This window comes from Tupaia chinensis, unplaced genomic scaffold, assembly GCF_000334495.1.
Source record: "Tupaia chinensis unplaced genomic scaffold, TupChi_1.0 Scaffold000555_1, whole genome shotgun sequence".
In the NCBI taxonomy this organism is placed as follows: Eukaryota; Metazoa; Chordata; class Mammalia; order Scandentia; family Tupaiidae; genus Tupaia; species Tupaia belangeri.
Genome location: NW_006160067.1, coordinates 1,486,756 through 1,511,661, shown reverse-complemented (window position 1 = coordinate 1,511,661; position 24,906 = coordinate 1,486,756). Strand labels below are relative to the sequence as shown.

The 24,906-nt window shown below is 39.7% G+C and overlaps 1 long non-coding RNA gene across 1 annotated transcript; it reads right to left on the bottom strand.

The window, feature by feature from the left end:
- Positions 1 to 2,342: 2,342 nt before the first annotated feature.
- On the bottom strand, positions 2,343 to 24,239 carry LOC114009532 (uncharacterized). Its single transcript, XR_003550934.1, has 3 exons — positions 23,913 to 24,239; positions 17,687 to 17,758; positions 2,343 to 2,430 (listed from the first exon to the last, which is right to left on the bottom strand). It is a non-coding gene; the product is annotated as an uncharacterized LOC114009532 (long non-coding RNA).
- Between the last annotated feature and the right edge of the window lie 667 nt (positions 24,240 to 24,906).

Here is a 24,906-nt window from a genome sequence, read left to right as displayed (position 1 = left end):
CACTGATCTGGGTACTGTTGAGAGAGTCATTTTTGTGAGTGTAGCGACCTTCTCTCTTCAACTTGAGTGCAAACTTTCTGAGCTGAGAGACCCATAGAATTGTAGGTGATAACATTTTATTTGCTGGGTAAAGGCATGAGTGGAAAAGCAGTGTAATGTTCCCTCAGTAAAAGAATTTGCCTGGGGTTGCTTTCATGTGATAGCAAGTGCTACGAATGTCTTACCAAATAAATGCTATCTGTTCTATCCAAATTTTCCTCCGTGCTTAACAAGTACATTTTACTGCCATCCCAGACACCTCTCAAAGTTGGTTGGAACACTCCCAATGTCTCCACTGCAGGCACTACAGGAGGTGCCGAGGGGAGAAGCAGAGAAGCATCTGACTGGATCTCGGCTTGGAAAGCTTATGTCCTCGTTGAGGGAATAGAGCTTAGACCCTCTGAAAAGATCTCAACTACGTAGAAAGTAGGAGATGCCCGGTCTCACCTGTTGTCCCGAGGCTGAGTCGGGAGGATGGGGACATCTTGAGGCCTTATTTGAAAAACAAAGAAACAAAACAAAAACAAAAACAAAAAAACAAAACACTCCCTTATGAGCATTTGCTTGCTTCATCCTCTCCATTCTTATGCTTAGTTGTCCTGCTTCAGAACTAGGCTAAAAACATTGTTTTATTGGGTGGACCTACCTCTCCATCATTCTGGATTAAAAATAAAAAGTGTTGGGCCTAGGAGCATCTCAAAGAACCCCAGGGCAGTATGGGTGACAAGCCACATGGATGTCTGTGTAATTGCTGCTCTAGGATGTCAGAGCTGGGGCAGGGAATGATTCATCTGGGACATGGTATTTGAACTGTACCGTGAAGCACAGATAGAATTCTATATATGGGGAAAGCGTGAGCACCCAGGGAGGAGGGAGGATCATGCTGGGATGAACACGTGTACTTGACTTTAATTCATCTTCACAACAATCTAATGAAATAAATCTGGTTAATAGCCGCTTTTAGCATCTGAGAAAAATGAAGTTGGGTGAGGTTGAACGCATAGACGTCCTGTTCCTAAATGATCAAGCCAGGCTGGGAAGGGGATGGCATGACTTTGAAGACCACTCTCTTTGCCCACCTGGTTTCAGAGGAGCTGGGGGTGATAGAATTAGAAAGAAGGCTTGAATCCACTGAAATCAATGAGTTAGAGCATTTATAAAAATAGGATTGGAGCACTTTTCTAATTTACTAGTCCTTGCATTTCCTTTCATTTGACTGAGTCGTGCAGTTATTTTTGCCTTCACTTTGAAAGTGAAATCTCTGCAGGTTGAGGAAGCAACCACATGACTGACAACTGCAGTTGCATTCAAGCTCCAGGTCAGCTATACCCAATTTCTGGCTTAGGAAAGAAAACACATTTCTTTGATGAGAAACTATGAAAAAGTGGTAGAGGGACCAGCAGTTAGCGTAATGGCTATGTCGCTGGACTCCCACGTAGTCGACCACGGTTCGAGTCCCAGACCCGGTGGCTTAAACTCATGCCAGACGCGTGTGCGTGCGTGCCCAAGATCCCGAGAGGAGAATGGAGGAGAAGGGATTGTGGCGTGGCCATCCCCCCTGGGGGGTGATTTCTCGCTTTCTGTCTCTCTGTCTCTCTCTGTTTGTCTGGCGAGCGCACGCGCCCTATAGCAAAAACCTCTCCAAAAAAAGAAAAAAAAAAGTGATAGAAAAGAAGTGAACTAGGAGAAAAGGGAAGGGGGGGGTCGTAGGAAAATAAATATGATAAGCATTACTTTGATTTTCAACATTGATATCAATCGGTCTCAGGATTTCTGAATATCAGAGTTCTTGCAAACACGGAGTGGGTGGTCACTGACAATTTCTTAAGAGGAGCTCTGGTGACAGATATCACAAAGAATGGCTCCCAGCACCTGAAAAGAAAGAATCAGAATGGAAAGAGAAGGCTCAAAAGGAGTAGCCATGCTATTTTTCAGGGTAGATATAGAGATGCTTAATAATTTACTTCATTGCAGGATCCAACATAACACTTGAAAGCTTCAATAAATAAGCATAATGGGCTCCCTTTAAAAATGTATTGGTCGGCAATTTATTTACTCATGTATATGCGCCTTATGGTATGTGACACGCTGCCCTTCCTCTCTTCGAGGAAAAGTACTCCATACGAGGCCTTAATTAGTGCTGGAAGCTAAAGCCAGAAACTCTTTCCTTTCCATATTAATTTTCTTTAGTTCTGCACTGTCTTCCATATGTGCCTTCCTCTCTCTCCTTTCTTCTGTTTCCTTCTCATCTTTCTTCTTTCCTTCCTTCCTTCTTATCTTCCTTCTTCCTTCTCTCTTTCTTTCTTTCTCCTTTGTCTTTCCTATGTTATCTCTCATTCATTCACGCTTTGACAACAGTCAACAAAATTGGCCCCGAGTTCTCCCAGTTGCCTGAGTGGAAACATGGGAAAAGTATGATCTAGTGTTACTGGTATTACAGGAGGTAAATATATTAGGGTTAAGAAAAATTCAAGGTACACAACTGATATACAAGTGAAAATTAGTATAAACTTTTTGGAAAGCAATTTGAAACTACATCACTAAATTTTAAAAAATATTGGCCCAGAAATTCCACTTCAGGGAATCTATCCTAAGTGATGGGAGAGAAAACAAATCCCTAAATGTGGAGAAAGCTTCATATTAAAGATGTTTCTCATGAAATTGTTTTTTACAAAAGCAAATCCCACCTCAAATTTGAAAACAACTTACATTGTTTTAAAAATAATGGTGCCCCTTACTGAATCAGGTCAATTCTAGCTGAGGAGGAGGTTGGAGGAGGGGGTCTAGAAATGCTTCTTGGAAGAGTTGACAAGTAACCAAAGTCTTGGGTCAATACAGAAATGGTTACTCCAGAAACAAAGTCAACAAATAATTTTGAGCAATTGTGAAGTGACATGCAGTATACTAGGTGTTTTGACATACACGTCCTATTTTATTATCCTTAATTGACACCTACTGTAAGGCAGTTGGCTGTGTTTTTAATTTGTGCATCAATGTACATATTTTTATTGAAGCCTCCCAAGAAGTACAGCAAGTTAGTAAAGTTAATGTAAGTGTCTTTATTTTAAATGTCATGAAAGTGAAGCTCACAGATGAAAACTGAATTGCTCAAGATCAGACAAATAAGCCAGGGTTCTGGGATTTAAACACAGGTCTCCTTACTCAAGGTTTGGTGTTAGTTTCCTGATAGCTTGACTGACTTTATGTGTATTAATCTATCATCTCAGGCAGTATACAAAGCCCTTAGCCACCACACATCTGGAAGAGAAGGAGGAGACTGGTCCTAGGCATCACATTATAATAGTTTGTTTTCCATTTGGGAAAAGACCCCACATCGTAAGGGAGCAGTGTCCCTCATTGGAAAGTCCAAATTAAGATAGTAGTTACTCAAGTTGCGAAGTCTTGGCCATAGCTGCTTACTGTGAAAAGTATGAAAGGCTGGTCAGGACTAACGTCATGGGTCATCAGAAAAGTCATGACACATTTTTGTGTAGAAAAACATAGAAAAAAGAATACATCATGACTGTTCTGACACCCAATATATAAAATTACTGCAAAGAAAAGGTAAAAAGTGCTAACAGTGATTGTTTCAGAGGAGGAGATACTGATTTATTAATAATAATAATAATTTTTTTCTTTCTTTTTTATTTTTTTGTTTTTTTATAATAATTTTTAAAGTAGCATCTGGAATAATTATGTCAGGCACTGTGCTAAGCATTTTCTATGTATTAGTTCATTTAATTCTTACAACACTCCTAAAAGATAGGAACTGTTATGACAGATGAAGTTGGGACAGAGACATTAAATAGCTACCTACAGTCTCATAGTAAATAATGCCACAGTCAGGCTTCAAACCTAGGCTTTCTGATTTCTGCTACTTCTCTCTGACAGCTCACAAACACAGAGTGCTTCCTAGATGCAATGGACTGAATGATTGCATTCCACCCTTAACTCGCAAAATGCGTATGTTGAAATCCTATCCTCCAGTGTGATAGTATTTGGTATTTGGACATGGGTATTTGGGGAGATAATTAGGTCATGAGAGTAGAACCCTCATGATGGGATTAGTGTCCTTATTAGAAGAGAATTGCTCCTTCCCTCTCTCTCTTCTCCACGTGAGGGTAGGAAAAGGTGAAGAATGTCCTTACCAGACATGGGATCTACTAGTACCTTAATCTTCAACGTTCAACTTCCAGAGCTGGGAGAAATCAAGGTCTAGCATTTAAGCCGCCAGTCTACAGCATCTTGTTACAGCATCTTAAACTACCAGACTAGGTTTCTGGATCTTGCCTGGATAATTTCTTTTAATTATCTGTTACTATATGAGAAATACACTAGAATTATTCTTAGTTTACAGATAAAGAAGCTGACATTTACTTGCTCCAGATCCTACAACCTTGACCCAGGGAAGCTGATTCCAATGCCATTGAATTTGATTGCTGTAATGAACTACCTACTTTTTATTGTTCATTTCTGTCTTTGCCTAAATTTCTGCATTGCAGATGCATTTCACTATGATTTAAATCTGGTATTGCCTAACTATGGCTTGCCAACTAAGTCCAGCCTTACCATTATTTGGTAAATGATGTTTTATTAGAACCCTCCCATGCCTCCTTGTTTACATATCATCCATAAAGGCGATAGTCAGGGCAGAGCTGGGTAGTTGAAACACAGACCATGTGACCCACAGACCCTAAGAAATTGGCATTTTGCTCTTTATAGAAAAAGTTCTCTGATTTAGTTGGATCAGTGAGCTTGTTGGGGTAACAAGGAGACTGGAATCCTGGACTTCCAATAATCGATTGCTTTGGTGGAGTAGACATGAAGGAAATGAAGAAGCATGACTCTGTATGTTGTATGTGCGATACCGTCATGCCCTAAATCGGCAGCTAGCCCTCTCTCTGACCAGATCAGAAGAGCAAAATCTAGAACAAATGCTATGGATAGCATGTTATTGTCATCTCTAAACTTTCCATCAAAGCCTGTACACTTATAAAGGCAAAAACAAATGACTCTGGGGTCCTTTGTAAATTGCCAACATTAAAACCACTTTGAAGACGGGTGTGTCAAAGATAAAAAATTTGAGCAGACAAGCGAGAATTGAGAGCGGTTTTTAAAGAGCATTCCAGTCATTTCTGAAGTTTCCCATCTAAACAGAAATGCAGTAAATGGACAGACACACCCTGTAGAACTAGAAGAATCTCTCTGCCAAAGCTGGCCTTAGGGGCTTTCTAGCTTTGGAGCGGGTAGGAATAACACAAAGCTGAAGCAAGGTGTCCCAGGGAGTAAGAACAGACTATACACACTCATGGCGGTAAAACTAAGCTGTTAGTGCTGAAAAAACTGAAGCCAAGTCAGGTTTTATGCTAGATTGCTATCTGTCTCCTCAGGCTGAGGATGTTCTTATAACCACAGAAAGAAATTTAAGATGATCTGAAGTGTGCATGTTGAGGGGACTGGGGGGAGAAGAGAGAGAGCGTCTTTTGAATACTATTGTGTATTTCACAGACTACGCTTCATGATTGCCATGTGTTATCTCACTACCTCTTATGAAATGAAAAAATTGCAACAACTTAATTTAATAATCTTAATGGGCTTCTTTGTAATTCCATAATTGGGCAAAACTTTATTCTATGAAACAGAGTGTTTCAATGAGCCGAGAGAAAGAAATTGGTTTTATAGATGGAGGAGGGCTAAAGAAAACATAAACAAAGAACAAGAAGCAGATTGATCATTTCAAAGTTATCTTCCTCCTAAAGGGAGATGAGAAGACAGACTGATAGAAATATAACTGATGAGTTAATATCAGGTTCCTTCTTTTGGGTAAGGATTAAAGCAGAGGGAATGTATTATCATGCTGATTGAAACTAGCCTGTTCAGAAAACATGACTGTTCCCTCTCTCCTGGCTTGCACAGAGTAACAGCTTAGCTTTGGCTTGGTAAAGTGGAACTCTAGCATAAATAACACCATTTTGATGGTCTAGTCTGTTGGCCTAAGGCAGGAGCTTAGCCTAAAACAATGGCCTCCTGAAATTTTAATTGAATAAGCTACTTAATAATATATTTTATTTAATAATACCCAATTTATGGGTGAAGAGACTGAGGCTCATAGAGACCAAAGAACATGTTGAAAGTTACACTCCTAATAATAATTATAATATTTTCTGAGGACTGCCTAGTAGAGTAAATTAGAGGGTAAACTTTGAAGTCAAGACCTCAGGGTCTGGATCTCAATTTTACCATTTACTTTGAGTAGGTCACTTAATATCTCTATTGCTTTGTTTCTTCACTTGGAAGGTGGAGATAACAATTGTACCCACCTCATAGAGTAGACATGAGAAGTAGATGAACTAATTTGTATGGTGCTTAGAACAGTCATATACAATACAAGTACAATGTAAGTACAAGTGCTTACATTAAAACTATGTGCTAGGCAGTGTCCTACGTATGCATTATTCATGGAATTCTAATGACAATCCTATAAGTATCCCCCCTACACACACATTTTTATAAATGAAAAAACCTGAGGCCCCAACCAAACAAGAAATCCTCTCACATGGTACAACCCAGGGTCAAATGCCAATAGCCTAACTCCAAAACTGACTCTCCTCCCCATGTCACTATATCCCTCTGCATCTGTGAGTAATGTCGGTCTGTTTCCAAAGCTCATGATCTAGATATTTGATGACATGGCACCTCCTTGGTGCCTCAGCTTTGCCTGAGCCCATGTTCCATTGTGGAAGCTATAAAATGGCCCCCAAGCCTCAGATCTGGCTCACCCTCCAGGTCAACTTCAATCTTCTGTCTGAGTTTGTCCTATGCCTGGACCTGAATCAAAGGGCTCTATCTTTATCAACCCTCTGAGGCTGTGTGTCATCTCTATAGAAACAGTGAGAGACTTTGCTCAGGATAGCTTCCAGCTGGGCCTTTTTAATGCCTTCAACATGCTCTGCGAAGAGGATAGCCCAGGAAGAAAATCTGGGCAGGAGACTATAGAGAAGGTGAGGAGACATGGCTATTGGAATCTAAGGATGAGAGCTAATAGGTGAGAATGTTTGCTAAGGCCATCACAATGAAGCACTACAGAATAGGTGATGTAAACAATAGACTTTTTTCCTCATTGTTCCGGAGTCTGTAAGTCCAAGAGCAAGGTGTTGCCAGGGGTGGTGTCTTCTGGGGCTTCTCACTCTGGCTTGTGAATGGTCATCTTCTCCCTCTGTCTCCACGTGATCTTCATTTTGTTCATGTTTGTGTCTTAATCTCCTCTTGTTACCAGGACACCTGTTTTACTGGATTATGTCCACCTTTGTGACCTAATTTTACCTTAATCACCTCTATAAATCTCCAAATACTTCCACATTCTGAGGCATCAAGGGTTAGGATTTCAACATACAGATATTTGGGTATGCACGACTCAATTCATAACAACCTGACTCCATTACATTTTAACTGTATGACTTTGGACGTGAATGTAACTGCTGTCGCATTTATTTTCTCTCATCTATAAAGTGGGACATATGTGAGACCTGTCTCATAGGACTGCTGTCAAAAGGCAAGGAAACTCTAAGGCACCACATCACACTGGGATCTACAAGTTTATCTTGCTTACCATGGCTATGCACACAGAGATGATGGTAACATTCTTCAAACCCTTATCTAACATTGGACATCATACTTTAATAGGAACATCAGCAAATTGAAATGATCAGTTTTACAGGGAACAGAATAATGAGGTCTGGGGTAGAGGACACAGAAGAAAGAGTTGAATAAACCCAGATGTTTATCTTGAAGAAGAAAATGTGAGGGGATGGAATTCAGAACATATTCTGAATTTGTTTATTGTTTTGGTGAAAAGAGTTGGAACTAGTCCGTTTGATGTCAGGGAGAAAAATCGATGACATGAACTTATAGGGGGAATATTTATTTGGGCCCAACAAGAACAGGGATTTCTACATAGAGCACACAAAGTTGAGGTGCTGAGTATCCTATCTTAATAGTTACAACTATCAGAAATAGTTGTAAGGTCAGTGACTTTTTTGAACATCCACTCTGTGAAACACAGTGATGAGCATTCCACATACAGTGGGGCACAGAGGCTAGATCCTGCCTTGGGTGGGAGGTTGAAATAACTGACCTATGAAGTGACTCCAGCCTTGAAGTTCTCTTCCCTGTGAACTCTATTGCCTTTGAATAAGGAAAACTCACACAAGCAAATTTAAGTTAACAGATGCATCTCAGAAGGAAATAGGGAGTCTCCTGAAACATACCACAAAATGTGTGTCTCATAAAGGGCAAGGACTAGAAGCTAAAGTCTTCAAGGATAGAAGAAATTTTAGTGTTGATGAGGCTGTGGTGAAAAGGGAACTCTCCAACACTGTTGGTGGGAATTTAAAGTAGTACAGACACTATGGAGTACAATATGAAGTTTCCTCAAAAACTACAAATAGAACTACCATGTGATCCATCAATTCCATTCCTTTTCTACCCAAAGGATAGGAAAACACTCAATCAGGAAAACAGTTGCACATTCATGTTTAGTGCAGCATTATGCACAATTGCTAAGACATGTAATCAACCCAAATATCCAAGAACAGATGAATGGATTGAAAAAGTGTGGCACATATACTCTGTGGAATACTACTCAGTCATAAAATAATTGAGATCATGGCATTTGATAGAAAGTGGATGAGTAACAATGATTCCATGCTAAGTGAAGCAAGCCAGACTATAGAAGAGAGACATTGTATATCCCCACTTTATACTGAATGTCTGTACTTTATAGCAGAAACTGAAAGATTGGAAGGTATATGTATGGATACTAGAGACAGATGCTAGAGCAATCGTGGACACCGGAGACTAGAGGAGGGTGGACAATGAAGGGCAGGAGGGAGAGAATCAAGGAGACAAGCAAAACATTTAATGAATGCAAAATTGGAAAATTATTTGTTGATTATATGTATAATATCTTTGACTGAACTAATATGCTGTATATTCATGCCCTGAAAGTCCATTTTGTATGTGGTAAAGATGTATAGTAATTAAATGTGAAAAATCAGAAATAAAACTTTAAAAAGAAACAAGTTTTCTCTCTTTCTCATTGTACATGGCTTCCAAATAACTTCTTGGCCTCAGAATACAGTTCACCTTCACTCAACAAATCAACTAGAAATTCTGACTTTCAATTCCAAAGGGACTCAGCTTGAGTCGATGCCCATCCTCGGTGCAAAGAGTTATCGTGAAGGCAGGCTGGGATGGAGGCACTATATGGTTCAGGGAGCTGTTAGGACCCACCCTTAGAGGAGTACATAGAAGCTTTCAGAGCAGAGAATGGGAACTGGGTAGCTTTCCTCAATCATATTTGGTGTCAGGATTTCTAAAATACCTCAGTAGAGATGTTTGGCCTCTTCAGAGATGGAATCTGTATTTTTGAATGCTCTGATAGGTGATTCTAGCACAAGTCACTGGACTATGTGACTGGACTACGTGACTCTACTTCATGTTGCTAACGTCCCCATTTCTCAATCAAAATGTACCTTTATTTCATAGAAATGGGCTTGTACCTTGGTGACACATATCAAATTACACCTACTTTAATTTTGTCTGATGTTCCCAGCTCTAGTGAGCACAGATGATTTCTTCCTCATCTTGCCAAGTCTGATAGCTTTTACCATGGTGCCTGGCATAGGGTTGATTTCCCGTAAAATCAAGAAAGCTACATTAAGAAGTAGCTTACCACCTCCCCATCCCAGGCAGGGAACCCTGCAAAGAAAATGCCTAATTTCTGTGTGATTTGACATAGTTGAGGGGTCAGGCTGGGAAGAAGGTGAGTAATTACAGCAGTGAGGTGTGCTGCCCCAGAAGCCGATAGACTACGTTACATGGTCGGTTAGCTACCGGGCGAGGTTGGTGTTTATCATTGGTATGTCTGAGCAGTGAATCCTGTGAGCAAAAAACAAGTTTGACCAGAGTGTGCAAGGCACCAAGAAAGCCCCAGGGACAGAGAACACAGAAACAAGAAATCTACAAGCTGGTGGGTAGGAATGAGAAAAGAAGTAAAAGCTTCACATAGATTTACCTGACCACAGTGAAAGAGAAACAGACGCAGATCCTGGGTGGTGTGGATCATCATCATTTGATGAGCAAGGTAGCATCACTTTGGAGAAGGGTGGTCTGGAAGGAGGTGGGATTCTAGCCCAACCTCAAGGGGAAAGGGAAGAGAATCGCAGGCAAGAAAAAGCTTAAACATCACTGACACCTCCTCTCAGACATTATACTAGACATTTTGAAAGACGGAGCTACGTAGTGGAAACGGCATGGCTTTGAACATCCTGGTTCTGCCGCTTACCTAGGGGGAGTTCTTTTTTTATTCCATCTGGGGCTGTTTCCTAAATCTACAAAAAGGGGGAAAAGATACTTGCTTTCAAAGATGGACTGAGATAATCAGTCCATCACGTGGAACACCTGATAGGTGTGCAAAAAGTGGTAGCTTATGTTACTGTTTTTACAGCTCAAACCAGGTCCACAAAACTGACTTATCCATTCTACAGATGAGGAAACTGGGACATCGAGAAGTGATGTCACCTATCGATAATTATAAGCTGGTAATCGACAGAGTTTAAACTCAGGAAGGGAGATGAGTACAGCCTTTTGTGGAGAAGTGAAAGTGTGTGAAAGGGGTATACTTCCACCTGCTAACAAACTAGTCCAGGACGACACTCCACGTTGGTTTCAACTGCTCTGAACTGTCAGCCACCTCCCTACCACTGCTTCCAACATGATAATGCCTCAAATGTGCTAAACACTCAATCTCTAACCCAGGGCTTAAAGGAAACTTAGGGCTAAACTCTCAAGAGGCCCGCCTAGGGCAGAAGCACCTCTTGAACCCTGAGCTCCCTCATATGTGGACGATGAGCAGGGGCTCTTCTGTCAGGGCAATGGCTCTTGACATCTAGCTCACATCAGAATTATTCAGAGTTTCTAGTTCAATAGATTGGTAGCTGTACCCAAGACTTTGCCTTTTTACAAGCTCGTAGTGATGAGGATGCTGCTGGTCTGGGAGCCACTTTGAAATCACTCTAGAAGAAGGCCTCTGGGCTGATACCTTGCTGACTAGCTGTCTGTGTCTGGACTCCAGGATGCTCTTCACCTTCCTTCTGCTGACAATCTTTCTCCTCTTAATTAGAGGCAGGAATGGTTTCTAGTTGGCTTTTCCTGGCATTGGCTTTTCCACACATTATGGAAACAATCTCCCTTTGGAGGTTGTCAACTCAATAATATCAAAGAGTGACCCTGTTCAGGCTTGCTCAAAAAAAGAGTCGACATGCCTTAAGAAGCTCATTTAGTTCAATAGCCAGGAGAATGTCAAGTGTGTAAATTTTCTGGAAGTTTTGCCCAACAGAAAAGGCCAACATGAAGATGCCATTAGAAATATTGTTTGTCTTTTTCTTTGGGGTTATGATGTGAAAAAAAAAAAAAAAAGAAAAAGAAAAGAAGAGACTTTAACTTACTTGGCCACTTCATACATATTTATTGTTTAATAATGCTCTTCTCTCCCCTTACTTGGCATTAGTATGCTCTTTAATAGTGTCTTCTCTTTACAAATGATATGGTACATTTGGTTTTATTTTTTAATTCATCTGAGAATTCTGGCCTATATTCAAAAAAAAAAAAAAAAAAAAAAAGAGGGCCTTGCAAGGGGGAAGAAAATTCCCCCACTTTACTCAGAAACTAGGATAAAACTATACTTGGCTCCTTCTCTGTAGAATTCCACCTGAGGGGTAGTTCCCTGGAGTAGGGTCTCCATCCAGGATCTAGGGCCTGGAGGCAACCCAGCATCTCAAGACCCCCAAAAATATTTCTTATAGCAGTGGGAACCATAGCTATTAAGTAGAAAGACTGCTAAGGACAAATATATTCAGTAATATTGGATTAAATATTAAATATTACAGGACTTCTCAGAGCCTTTATCTCAATAATGTTTATTGTAGAGCTCATAGAAAGGGATAATTCTATAGCAGTCTTCTATAAATTTATTTATTTTTTGAATAGTCGATAACACAAATGGTTAAAATTCAAATTGTATAAAAGGATATAAACCTTTTTCTTCTCTTCTTCACTAAATTTATCTCATCACAAGCACTATTTTTTCCATTTCCTTCCTAAAACGTTTTATTTATTTATAGCATATTTATCTAGTTTTTCTTTCCATTTCTAAACAAATAATGGCACACTATAAGTAGTAGTATACACCCAACTTTTCTCTTAAAAAATTGTTTTTCCAAGGCTGGCCCCATGGCCTTGTGGTTAGGGGAGCCAGATCCCACAGGGCCAACTATGTGGTTTGAATCCCAGCCCTGGCGGCTTGAGAAACACATTGGATGTTTGGGTTGCGTGCATGCCCCAAATCCCAATGGGATGGAGAAAAGAAGAGAAGAGATTATGGAGTGACTACATCTGAGTGAGGGGTGCTTTCTTATTCCTTTTCTGTCCGTCTCTGTCTAGAGAGTACACAAGTCTTCTGGCATGTTCGTAAGTGAAAAGCCATCCTATTTTATAATGATTCTATAGTATTTATTTCATGTCTTCAATGTGTCAATTCTATCTTTTAATTTTTTTTTTCTAGTCTTGAGCTTTAAAACATTGCTTAGGGCCAGGTGGTGGCAGAGCAGGACATGACTGGGTCCACATGAGAAAAGTCCTGGGTTTTTGTCTCAGGGTCTTCCTGAGGATGCCAGGTGCATGTGGATGCCAACCTTCTGGGCTAGCTGAGGCTGAGGATGGATCATGGCATGAAGACTTTGTTGGGGGTGCCTATCTCTGTCTGCCTCTCTCTTGTGGAAAAAAAAACAAACTTGCTTAAAAAGTGAGTAGGTTTAAGAAACCATTACTATCACTACAACAAATAATCTCATATAAATTTTAAGTGTGCATATTTAAAAGTAAACACGCATATTTTTAAATGTGCAGATAAATTCTGAGAAATGGAACTCCTGTGTCAAGTCATAATGGTTGAGGATGCCATATCAAATATTTGGAGCTTGCCAAAATAACCGGTGAAGAATGTTTTATTCAGTGTAGCCATAAATTGCATTTTTCTCATTATGAATGAGAGTGAACATTCTTTCACATCTTTGTATATCCTTTTCTATGAACTCTTTATGAACATTGCCCTTTCCTCATTGGGTCTTTGTTTAAAAACATTCTTTTTAAGAGCTGTTTATGTATTAGAGAAATAAGCCCTTTGTGATATGGGTTGAAAACATTTTCTCCCATTTGTTCTTTGCCTTTTAACTTTGATTATGGTGTTTCTGACATCCAGAATTTTTCAATGTAATCAAAATTAAATTGTTTAGGCTTTTGATTTTTTTTTTTAACTGTCAGGGGGTGCAGGTGCTCAAAGAAAGAAACAAAGAGACAGAGACAGATAGAGAGGGAGGAGGGGCCCTGCAATGAGTGCGGTCATGTCACAGTCCCTCCTCTACTTCTCCATCTTGTTGGGATCTGGGGCATGCACACATATCCACCGTGTTTTTCAAGGCACCACGGCCCAGATTTGAACTGTGTGGTCAGCCATGTGGGGTTCAGCTGTCTTATCATTAGGCTAAGGGGTCAGTCTATAGGCTTTGGATTTTAAAAATTAATAGTTAGAAAGCTTTTCCTGCTCTGAAGTTATGAAAGAGTTCTCCCACCATTTAAAAATTACTTTCGTTTTCATTTTTACATTGAAGTAGTTGATTCTGTGAAGTTTACAATGAGGTAAAGTTTGACTTAAACATCACATTTTCCCCCAGGTGATTAAGCATTTGTACTAATAATTATTGACTAATTCATCTTATCTCTAATGATTTTAGATAGCATTACTTTATTGTTTATTAAGTTCCTATGCATATTTAGATCTATTTTCCAACTTTTAATTATTATTTGGATCATTATTTATTCATGTATCAATAGCACACTGTTTTAATAATTCAGACTTTATAGTATGTTTAATGTCTGGTAGATCTTGCTCTCTTGTCTCTCTTCTTTTACAGAATCTTTCTGGTTGTATATTTTTGTTTATTTTTCCAAATGAATTTTAAAACTAGCATATCTGGGACCAGCAGTTGGCGTAATGGCTATGTCACTGGACTCCCATGTAGTCAATCGTGGTTCGAGTCCCGGACCCGGTGGCTTAAACTCATGCCAGGTGCATGTGTGTACATGCCCAAGATCCCAAGAGGAGAATGGAGGTGAAGGGATTGTGGTGTGGCCATCCCCCCTCCGAAAGTGATTTCTTGCTTTCTGTCTCTCTGTCTCTCTCTGTTTTTCTGGCAAGCATATGTACCCTATAGTAAAAACCTCTCCAAAAATTAAATAAATAAATAAATAAATAAATAACACTAGCATATCTGTCTTTTAAAAAATCCAGTTGATTTATTTATGGTATTGTTTTTAATTTTATAGATTACCTACTGAGCACTGACATCTTTTTGAGGTTGTAGCTTCCTTCCCAACAATAAAAGATACTTTTTTCATTTGATTTTTTGAAACCTTCAAGAGTTTTAAGCTTTTTGTCTATGTATCTCACATATTTCTTGTGAAATTTATTTCCAAATATTTCCTCTTTGTAAACGGGGTATTTTCTGCTATAATATAAAACTTTTTCTAAGGAAACCTCATGAGACTAATAGTCTTTGGGACCACATTAGAAAATCATACTTGACTTTTTTTGCATCCCTTGTACTCCAAGCAGTGTGTGTCCTGGAAGGGAAATGATTTTCCATAGAACATCCAGAAACCTGATAAGGAAGGGGAGGAACAAGGTCATCCTTTTACCTTTGGAAAGACTGGGAATTTTGGGTCCCATTTTATTACATAGAAGTATTTTAGACTATCTGAACTAAAGGATTGTTAGAAGATCAAGGATTAAATCCTCTCATGTAAACATGAGGAAATTGACGACTAGAAAGAGAAAATGACTTAGCGAAGCTGGGTGGGATCTGGGTCCCAGCCCATATTCATGACTGTCCAGGCCTTCCTGTAGGTGAGATTCCTTGCCACCAGTCATGGTCAACACTCTCCTATTCCATCCTGAATTTCTTTATGATTTCCTGAGGGTTAAAGGGAGCATACTCAACATCTGCTTGCACCAGAATATTTTGATTACTCAGCAATAAAAATATAGGAGCTACATTGGGCCAGCAGATAGCGTGGTAGTTAAGGCACTGGATTACACATGGCTGAGTGCACGGTTAGAGTCCTGGAACTGGCAACTCATGAAAAAAGATGGGCATGTGTGTATTCATGCCCAAGATCCTGAAAGGAGAATGGAGAAGAAGAGATTGTGGTGTGGCCATTCCCTTGGGAGTCACTTCTCACTTTCCTTTTGTCTGTCTCTGGAGTGCACACTTGCCCTAGTACCAATAAGTAAATAAATAAATAAACAAACAAATAACTATAAGCTATAGTAATATGCAAAAATCTGGATGAATCATAGCAATATACTTTTGAGTTTATTGATTTTTATTTTGTTTATTTTCAAGCCATCTCAAACTTACAGAAAAGTGTCAAGTACAGTCCAAATACATTTTTTTCCTGATCCACTTGATAATAAGTTTTCTGTCCATTTTTCCACTACTCATGAATACTTTAGGTATATTTTCTATATAGAAGGGCATATTTGACCAGCATGTAATCCTCAAACCTCATGTAAATTTTGTCAGTTGTTTTAAAATACCTTTCAGAAAAAAAGTCTAGTTTAGGGTCACAGATCACATTTATGTGGCATGTCTTTTAATATTCCTTCATTTGGAAACATTATTCCATTTTTCTTTGGCAGTCATGACCCTCATACTTTCAGAGGTTGCAGTAGACACCAGGCTTTTCTGCAGTGACATTACTCTATTTTCCGTTATCAATATAATTTTAAATAAAAATACAAATCCAGAGATTATAAAGAGTATTATACCCTTTTATAAAGTTTAAAAATAACTAAAAATTTAAAATGAGTTTAGTTGAAATACATATAGATAAGAAAAAAGCATTTAAAAAAGAAAGCAAAAGAATGATGATCACAGATTCACAATGGCAACTGGGTTGGGTGGAAGGAGGCAAGTGATAAGAGGGGCAGGAATACATGGGAATATGCAAGTTATTGCCCAGTTCCTGGCATTCTAGTTGGCATTGAGTTTAGAGAGGCTTATTATATATTGCTAAAAACAAGGTAAGAACTAAAGGAAGACCGTTGTTGGACCAGTGAGGGGAGTAAGTCAAGAACCACGGATTATGATCAATCTAATTATATGTACTTAAGACCCTATTTTTAAAAATTGAGCAGATTGGTTCATAGGTAGATATTGAAGGGATATTGGGGAGTAAAAGAGAAAAACTTCTAAAGTCACTCCAATAACCACTGCCCTGAGCCTCAGTGATAGAATCTGTGCTTATGTGAAGAGAGCCAGCTTCTCACAACCTTCTACTCCCTTGGCCATTACTGATTGTTTTCAGCCTAGAGAACACACTGTACAGACCCAGGAAAACTATTAAAGCTTAGAGCATTTTGATAATAAAATCTAGGAAAATTCATCTCCTTCCTGAAGCAATTTTGCCTCCCCAGAACATTTGCATTTTCCAACTTCATTTCCCTTTTACCAGAACACATATCAGCTTCGTAGGCCTCTCCTCTTTCTCTTGGCTCATGTATGTATGAGTTTAACACAGCTAACACAAGCAGATCTTTATTGGAAAAAGCCCTGGATTCTGATCCCAATTGCATCTATAATCGCTGAGTGACACGATGCAAATTAATCTCCCTTCCATGGGCCTCCATTTTCCAGCTGCAATTATCTACCCTCTTTTTTTTGCCCCAGAGATTTGATTTGGTAGGTCTGAGCAGACACATTTTGAAAAATATAAGAATCATTCTACTTTTCTTTTTCTTGGGGTTCTGTTCGATGATAGATGTTCATTAGGTTGGGTTTCTTTTTTCCTTTCTTTTCTTTTTTTCATAAGAAATGACCTCATGCCACAGAGATGGGCAAATTTCTGCCCTCGGCTATAACTGGTTTGTCTAGGGATTGTCATAGGTCCACTACAATCTCTTTTCTGTGAATTTGGAGGTGGGACAAAGAGGTTCTAGTCTCAATATGGCCAGTCTCATGAGTCATAAAGGGATTCCTGAGTTGTAAGATTGAGTAACAAAAGTTTCAGAATGAAGATGATGCACTGAAAGGAAGAGAAATGGAGGTGAGAACTGAGTTCTCGGCTGTTTTCAATGTGTTGAATCCATTCCCTATGGATGCCTGACTTCCTTCCTATGTTGGGTAGATGACAATAAAGTCTCTTTATTCCTTATGTGGCCTCTTTAGAGATCATTTGCAATAGTGCAAGTTCTTGTTCGTGCACTCCCCAGCTTGGCTTTCATCCTAGACTGGCAGAATTTCATTTTGGGTTCATGGAGAATAAACTTAATAGCAGCAAGTAGAAAATAAACTACTGAACTGGGGGCTAAGGGTGGAGAAGTCAGAATGACAGAAAAGAAAGCTAAAGTTATGAGGTTATCAGAAGCAGACAGACACGTATTAATTTTATACATTGGGAAAATATATTTCAATATATAAGGCAAAATTTTCAGGGTAAACCACTGGAAGGATGGACATAAAATGCATACCTTTCAAATAAGCAGAGTGAACCTCAATACACAGAGGAAGTTTTAGGCCTTTTGATGTCACAGATCTCACCACTGGAAAAACAAAAACAGAAACAGGAAGTTTTCCTCAATGAAAAGAGTAATGACATTAAATCAATAACGAGAATGTCACTTTTGTCCTACCAAATTGACAAGCATAATGAACAAAAATGATAATATCCTGTGTTGTCTGGGTATAGAGAAATGAGCTCACTGTGAATACCTGGTATGAATATACATCACTGTGCTCTTCCCAGAAGGATACTTGGCAACTATTTGTGCATTTTAACTTTTAACTTCAAATTTCCACGTCTAGGAATGTATATTAAAGTAATAATTAAGAACACAATTAGGGACCAGCAGATAGCATAATGATATGTAACTGGACTCCCACATAAAGGTCCTGGGCCTGGTAGCTTAAAACTTATGCCAGGCCTATGTGCATGTGTGCCCAAAATCTGAAGAGGAGACTAGAGGAGAAGAGATTGTGGCATGGCCAGCCTCCCTGGGGTGGTTTCTTGTTTTCTGTCTCTCTGACTCTCTCTCTCTGGCGACTGCATGCACCCTATAGCAAAAATCTCTCTTTAAAAAAAATATAATTAAAAGTATTCATTTAATATAAAAATATTAAAATAACTGAATTGGATCAAATTGGTATTGTTGTAATAAATCATGCAGAGTCATATAAGTAAAATATAATCCTTTATAGATATATATAATCCATTATAATCCATGTTACTATTCATCAGCAACACATGGAAAGATTCACCAGAGGTGGAATATGACTATAATTAGGTCAAACCTGAATTCAGCAGGTGCTTGGAAAGCATAGCCAGGAGGGGAGGAGAGAGTCTGGAAGTAGGAAAAAGAAGCTAATTTTTGAGCTAGTCTCTGAGAACATCAACCCACACTCAGTTTTTAAGTTTCAGCAATGCCCTTATCTCAATTGTTAATGCTATCAATATTTTCAGTGAAAAACAAACAAGCAAAAACTAAATAGCTGTGTGGATTCTGTTATAAAAGGTGGCTCTCCTTTGGGACTCAGTGGAGGCGTTTTTAGAGAATTTCCAATGAACACTAATCAGACAAATACTGACAAGAGAGAAATGCTGAAGCTGGCTAACACAAGTAGAAAACAGGACAAGATCCTCTGGGTCTTACAAGGTGTTGAAACCAATTCCACTGAGCGTTATTATGAAGAGACATTTCCCTGCCAAGTCTCAGTCCTCACTGTGAGAATTGAACAACAATATCTGAACTTCCAAAGGGCTTTAATTCAATCACTTGTTCATTCATTTAGTAAAGTATTGGATTGGCACAGGGGGTATAGGGATCAATGTTCCACTGTCCTTTCCCAGGAGGATCTCATAGTCTAATACAGGAGATAAACCAGTAAACAGATCATTATTGTTAAAACAATATACTAAAGATCTGGAAACATATAAGAAGGAGCATCTGTAATAGGCCTAAGAAATATGGGTTAAGGTCTGGAGCAACATTTTTCAGAGAGGAGATCATTAACCCCAACATCAAAATGGAATCTGTCAGCTAAGGGGAGTGGTGATGGGATGGTAGTGTAAATGGAGATGTCTTTATCAGATTCAGAACAACAAGTTCCTACAGACCATGAATAAGATGTACACAGGGAAGATAACAGTGTAGAGATCAAAGCAGAACTGGCAGAGTCATGTAAGCAAGCGAAGGACTGGGTTCCTTATTCTTTAGATCATGACAAACCATTCAAGGGGTTCCTACAGAAGAGCTTCAGCTTGTGAAGCCTGCTCTGGTAACACTGTGGAGGATAAATTTTATAGAAATAAAAGCAACCTAAGTGTCTAAAACCTGATGACTGGGTTGAACAACTGTGGCACATATATACCATGGAATATTACACAGCTATAATAAACAATGAGATCTTATCATTTGACTCAAAAATGGATGAATATAGAAGACCTAATGTTGAACAAAGTAAACCAGACTTTGAAAGACACACATTGGATATCCCCATTCAGTTTGAACCAAGTGTCTGCATTCTATGGCAGAGGTTGAGAGATCTAAAGATGTGACAGTGGAGAGAATGGGTGTGGGTGCTAGTGACAGTGAGGGGGGAGTGAATGGTAGAGAGTAGGTGGTGGAGGGTGGGCATGAGATGTAAGGGGAGTAAACATTTGACAGATGAAAAAATGTAAAGTTCTCTGTTAAAAAAAAATATATATATAGTATGCATTATGGTGGGGATGAAGTAAAATGTGAAATTAATCTGAAAAAAAGAAATACATTAGAAGAGTTATAATAAAAAATGGATTAGATGCTTATATTTTAATTAATAAGGAAGTGTGAATATCATTTATTGTGAATTTAAGTTCTTAGAGCTCTACAAAGTAAGACCTTAGGGTATATTTCAAATACAACCATGAAGAGCATACTGAAAAAAAATATGGAGGTGTCTTAGTCCATTATTGCATTGATAACACAAATATTGGAGATTGGGTGCTTTATAGAGAAATAGGGTTTTATTGACTTACAATTCTGGTTCCTGGAAGGTCTGAAGGTATAGGCCTGGTATCAGGCTAGCCTATAACTTAGACAGCAAAACACAGAGAATGGCAAGTTTGTGCAGAGACTAGTGACAGATTCCAACCCCATCTCATGAGGGCTAGAGCTCCCTGAGTCTCTCAAGACATCACTGATCCATTCACAAGAGTGTTGCCTTCATGACACTATTACCATAATCCAATCTGCCCATTAGGCCTTGCCACCTCCCAATGTCAAATTCTGAAGCATGAAACTTTGGAGGACAGACTATTATCAAAGTCATAGTGGGGGGGGGGTAAAACTGAAATATAGGTAAGTTAGGAGGCTCTTGCAATAGCTAAGAATAATGAAAGTCTAAACTAAGATAATGTCAGTGGAAATGATGAGCAGCATAATTCAAAAATATGTATAACAATACTAATAATTATCATCATGATAGCAAACCATTTCATAGTGCTTACTATAAGCCGGGCATGATTCCAACATTCACAACAAACCTGAGGTGGGTATTTATGATTATCCCCATTTAGCAGCTAATGAAACTTAAACAGTGAGGGTCAGAAACTTGTCCATGGCCATTTGTTATCAAGGTAGATTATCTCAGGTGGCCTAGGGAGGGCCTGGAGGGGGGATGTCACTGTACCTGCAGTCACAGTTTCCCTGTCTTGACATGAACTAAATGTGTTAAGATCCAATGGGTGTGGGGAGGGAGAGAAATGAGCTCACCTCAGTAGAGCTCAGAAAATCAGGCTTCTGTCAAGATTACACAGATAGCAGTATTTTATCAGTATCAGGATATGAAAGACTGAAGCTTGAGAAAGAAGTCTAAGCTAGAGGGATAGGGTTAGGAATTACCAGCAAATAATTGAGGGCTTATGGGTGTAAACTATTATCTGACCAAAAAAAAAAATTAAAAAAGAGATGAGTAGAGATGAGATGAGACCAAAACAGAAGAGGTTTGAGGACCCCATGGAATATGAACACAGTTGACCTAAACAGTCATTGTGAAGGGGAGGGAATATAAACACTGAAGATTTACTCTAACGGAAGACACCTGAGAATGCTGCAGAAGACAACACTGTAGCATTGTGGCAATGTCTCAAAAGAGATATAAAGGGGTGCCATGTAAGACCCATGTGGAAGGACTAGCCTATCACAGGAGAATGGACTCACTTCTTAGACAGGAAGATGGCAAGAATGTACATGGTCATTGATACCTTATAGGTGGAAGGGAGGGTGGAGATTAAACAGCCCTCATTGTAGCTGAAAAGGAAATAAATAAAACCCGGCACGGGGAGTGGAGTAACTAGAAGGTAAAACCAAGACCTTAGGAGTGTTTGTGAGTTCAAGAAAGGCAATGGCATGGCCCTAGAGGGACCATGTCACTCAAAAGCGCATGACTGCAGACTGAGTAATTGAATTAAGACTGAGAGTTTGGTTGCTAAGAGCAACATGGACAAGGAAAAGCAGTTTCCACTGATCTGAAAAAAGAGCTTTTGCAACCCAAGGTGTGATACAGTGTTGGGAAGGAGCTGCATCTTTATCACTTCTGTGTCCAACATAGCACTCTGTTTATATCTGAAGAATCGAAATAAAAAAGTAGCAATAGGATCTCTGAGGAAGGAGACCAGCCTGGAGCTCCTCTGATGGACAGTTCTCTTGAGTTATTAACAATTCTACTGATCTGTGAAGCAGAGTCTCCTGACCTCTCTGCACAATTGCCATGTAGACTGATTACCTCTAAGTCATGGAGGCTGTCCTGTGTACTGTGGAGAGTATAGCAGCATCGCTGGTCTCTACCCATTAGAGGCCAGCAGTGCTCCCCAGCTGTAACAAACAAAAATATCTCTGGAAATTGCTAACTGTCCCCTCGTGAACAATATCACCCTGGTGGAGAACTACAGATTTAGGGGGAAGCAGGCAACATTTTTGCATTTTACTAAACTAAGCTTCCATTGTGCTAGGACTGATTTGGGGTGAAAGTCAAAGACACTTTCCTGAAAACTGTCAAATACATTGGTCAAATTAATTATGAATTATCTATATAATGAAATAGATAGACATTGGCTGAATTAATCATGGTAAATCTATACAATGAAATACATAACCAATGGTCAAATGAATGTGGCTTGTCTATATAATGAAATGTATAGCCATTAAAAATAATGCAGCAAAAGTATAGTCACATGAAAATATATTCTAGAATAATCTAGGTAAAAAGAATGAATGAGTTCATATTTGGCCTTGGCACAAGAGCACAAGAGGATGTATTTACACCAAAATGTTAGCATTGAAAATCTTAGGTTGGAGCTGGTGGGGGTGAGAACTACACACTTCTAAAATAGTCCATTTTGTTCAGACCAGCAGATGGAGTAATGGTTACGTAGCTGGACTTGCACATAGTCAACCATGGTTCAAGTCCTGGACATGGCAGATGAAGTCTCACATTGGGCACACGTAGTGTCCAAAATCCCAAAAAGAGGATGGGGGAGAAGTCACTGCCCTGTTCCCCCCCCCCCGGGGGGGGGGGGGTTGGAAAAATTATTAGAAAAAAAATCATTTAGTTTCTGTGTTTTCTATGAGCATATGCAATTCTTTAAAGAGGTGGGTATAGAAGAAAGGGATATGCCATCAAAGGGTGGGGTTATGTTTGTTAGTCCATTTTGGGTCCTAATGCTATATGCCAAACAACTGCCACAATTTGATCTTGGCTGCAGCTCTCTTAGGGACTTAGATAACATTGAACAAAGCTGGTCTGAAGGCTGGGGATAGATAAACTGAGCTATTCTTGCAAACTTGTCCTATGACAGAAGAATTCAGATAAGGGACCCATTTAAATGAGGAGCCTGGAAGCAAATGTGCCCAGGACAGTAGCCTGGAAGAACCCCTCCCTGATGATGACCCAACAAAGGGAAAGGCAGCCCCAGGCTTTGCTTTGGCCTTCTTTGGGGCCTCTTTTGAGCAACGTCACTCACTGGGCTGCCTGCTGGCTCGTAAGCAGCTGTTTCCCTTCCCCACAGGCCATAACTCTGAAGAAGCAAAGCCTTCAGGCTTCAATGAGTCAACCCCAAAAGGGCCAGAGAAGAACAAAATGGGGAAATGGGGGAGCTGCTCTGGGGGATTCTGGGCACCAGAAGCTGGCCAAGCTGCAGGTAGTGAGGAAGTGCTCAGCTCTTCTGCAGGGCTTTTGTGTGAGGGCTTGGAGTGGGGTCAGAAGGGAGGGGAGAGGAAATGAAGAACCCTCTAGAAAGCCACAGAAGTGATTTCTTCTTGTGTATTTATAAAGACAAGTTTTTTTAAAAGTGAGATTTGTTTGACAGTGAGTCATTCCCAACATTTGATGGATATGATTCAGATGACCTTCCCTGACAGCATATTCTAAAATACGGGCCAAAGCTTCCTGATTGTTCAGAAACCCTCAAAGAGTTCTAAAAGGCAGCATCATCAACTTGATTTTTAATCATCCATATTTTTGGTGGTGGTGTTGATGGGTTCAAAGCCAGTAATAACCCCTGGCTCTGCTGGGAAGAACGGATGCTTACCAAGGACTGACTACAGTTGAGTTACCATCAGGTCCATAGAAATAAGGTGAAATACAAGAATCCTGAATTCTTAAAACCCCTCTCTCAGCAAGCACGAGAGTGATCTGATCCTGAACAGACTCTTTACCAACCTGGGTTTTCAGTTATGTAGATGTAACGTAAGTGAAGAGTTAGACTGCACAGTGTTAAGGTCCTCGCCAACCCCTGTGGGGAGCCCAATACTGATTGGAGTTGGTGTGCGTCCTCTGCGTGGCCTGAGCATTTTATGTTCATTTCTTCAACAACAAAGATCACAGAATATTGCCACTGCCTTCCTGAGCTAAACGCCCTCCTTAGACTATCAGCAGAATCCCTTTGCTGCCATAGCTCCAGAATCTGGAACATTGTCCATATATAGCAGGTAGTCAATAATTTTTTGTTGAATGACATCACAATGGAGAGAGTTTTGTAATTCCAGTTTCTAGTCTTCTTCCACCTTCTATTACTTCACCTCCTTTTTCATCAGGTCTAGAATGGAAATTTCTACATACACTTTGGGTAATCTTTGAGTCACTTTGGGGAAGCAGCTACTCAGGTACCTTTTGGGTATTCATTCTGAATGGGCATTCTTTGGTCATAGGGATGTGTCTCCCAGATGTCTAACTATGACAGTCTAACCAGCTGAGAGCCTGAACTGCTACACCCTGAAGTTTATTGCCGTGTTTGTTCTGGCCACTCTTCCCAAGGGCTACTTCTAAACAATGACTCAGCCCAGGGGCGATGCTAAGGCACACCTGTTCTTAGTAGACATCGATCTGCTCAGATAAGCAACTTTGGCTTGAGGGCTCCCTAGTGGATTTACTAAACTTTCCTTGGAAATTAGACTTTGAACCATTCTGATATTCCTCCAAACAACCTTCTTTCCTTCCTTCCTCTTTTCCCCCTTCCTCTTCTTCCTTGGTTCTCTCTTTTATTTGGGGTTGGATTTACCCCCCAGAGCCAATGGTTTTCCTTACCACTCTATCTCTAGCATTTCCCTTTCCAGGTTATGTCTAGTTTAATCTTGTCTTGGCATCTGCTTCTTGGAGAACTTATACTAAAATAGTTTCTCTTAAAGTAGTCTCCATACCTATTGAGTGGGCCCCA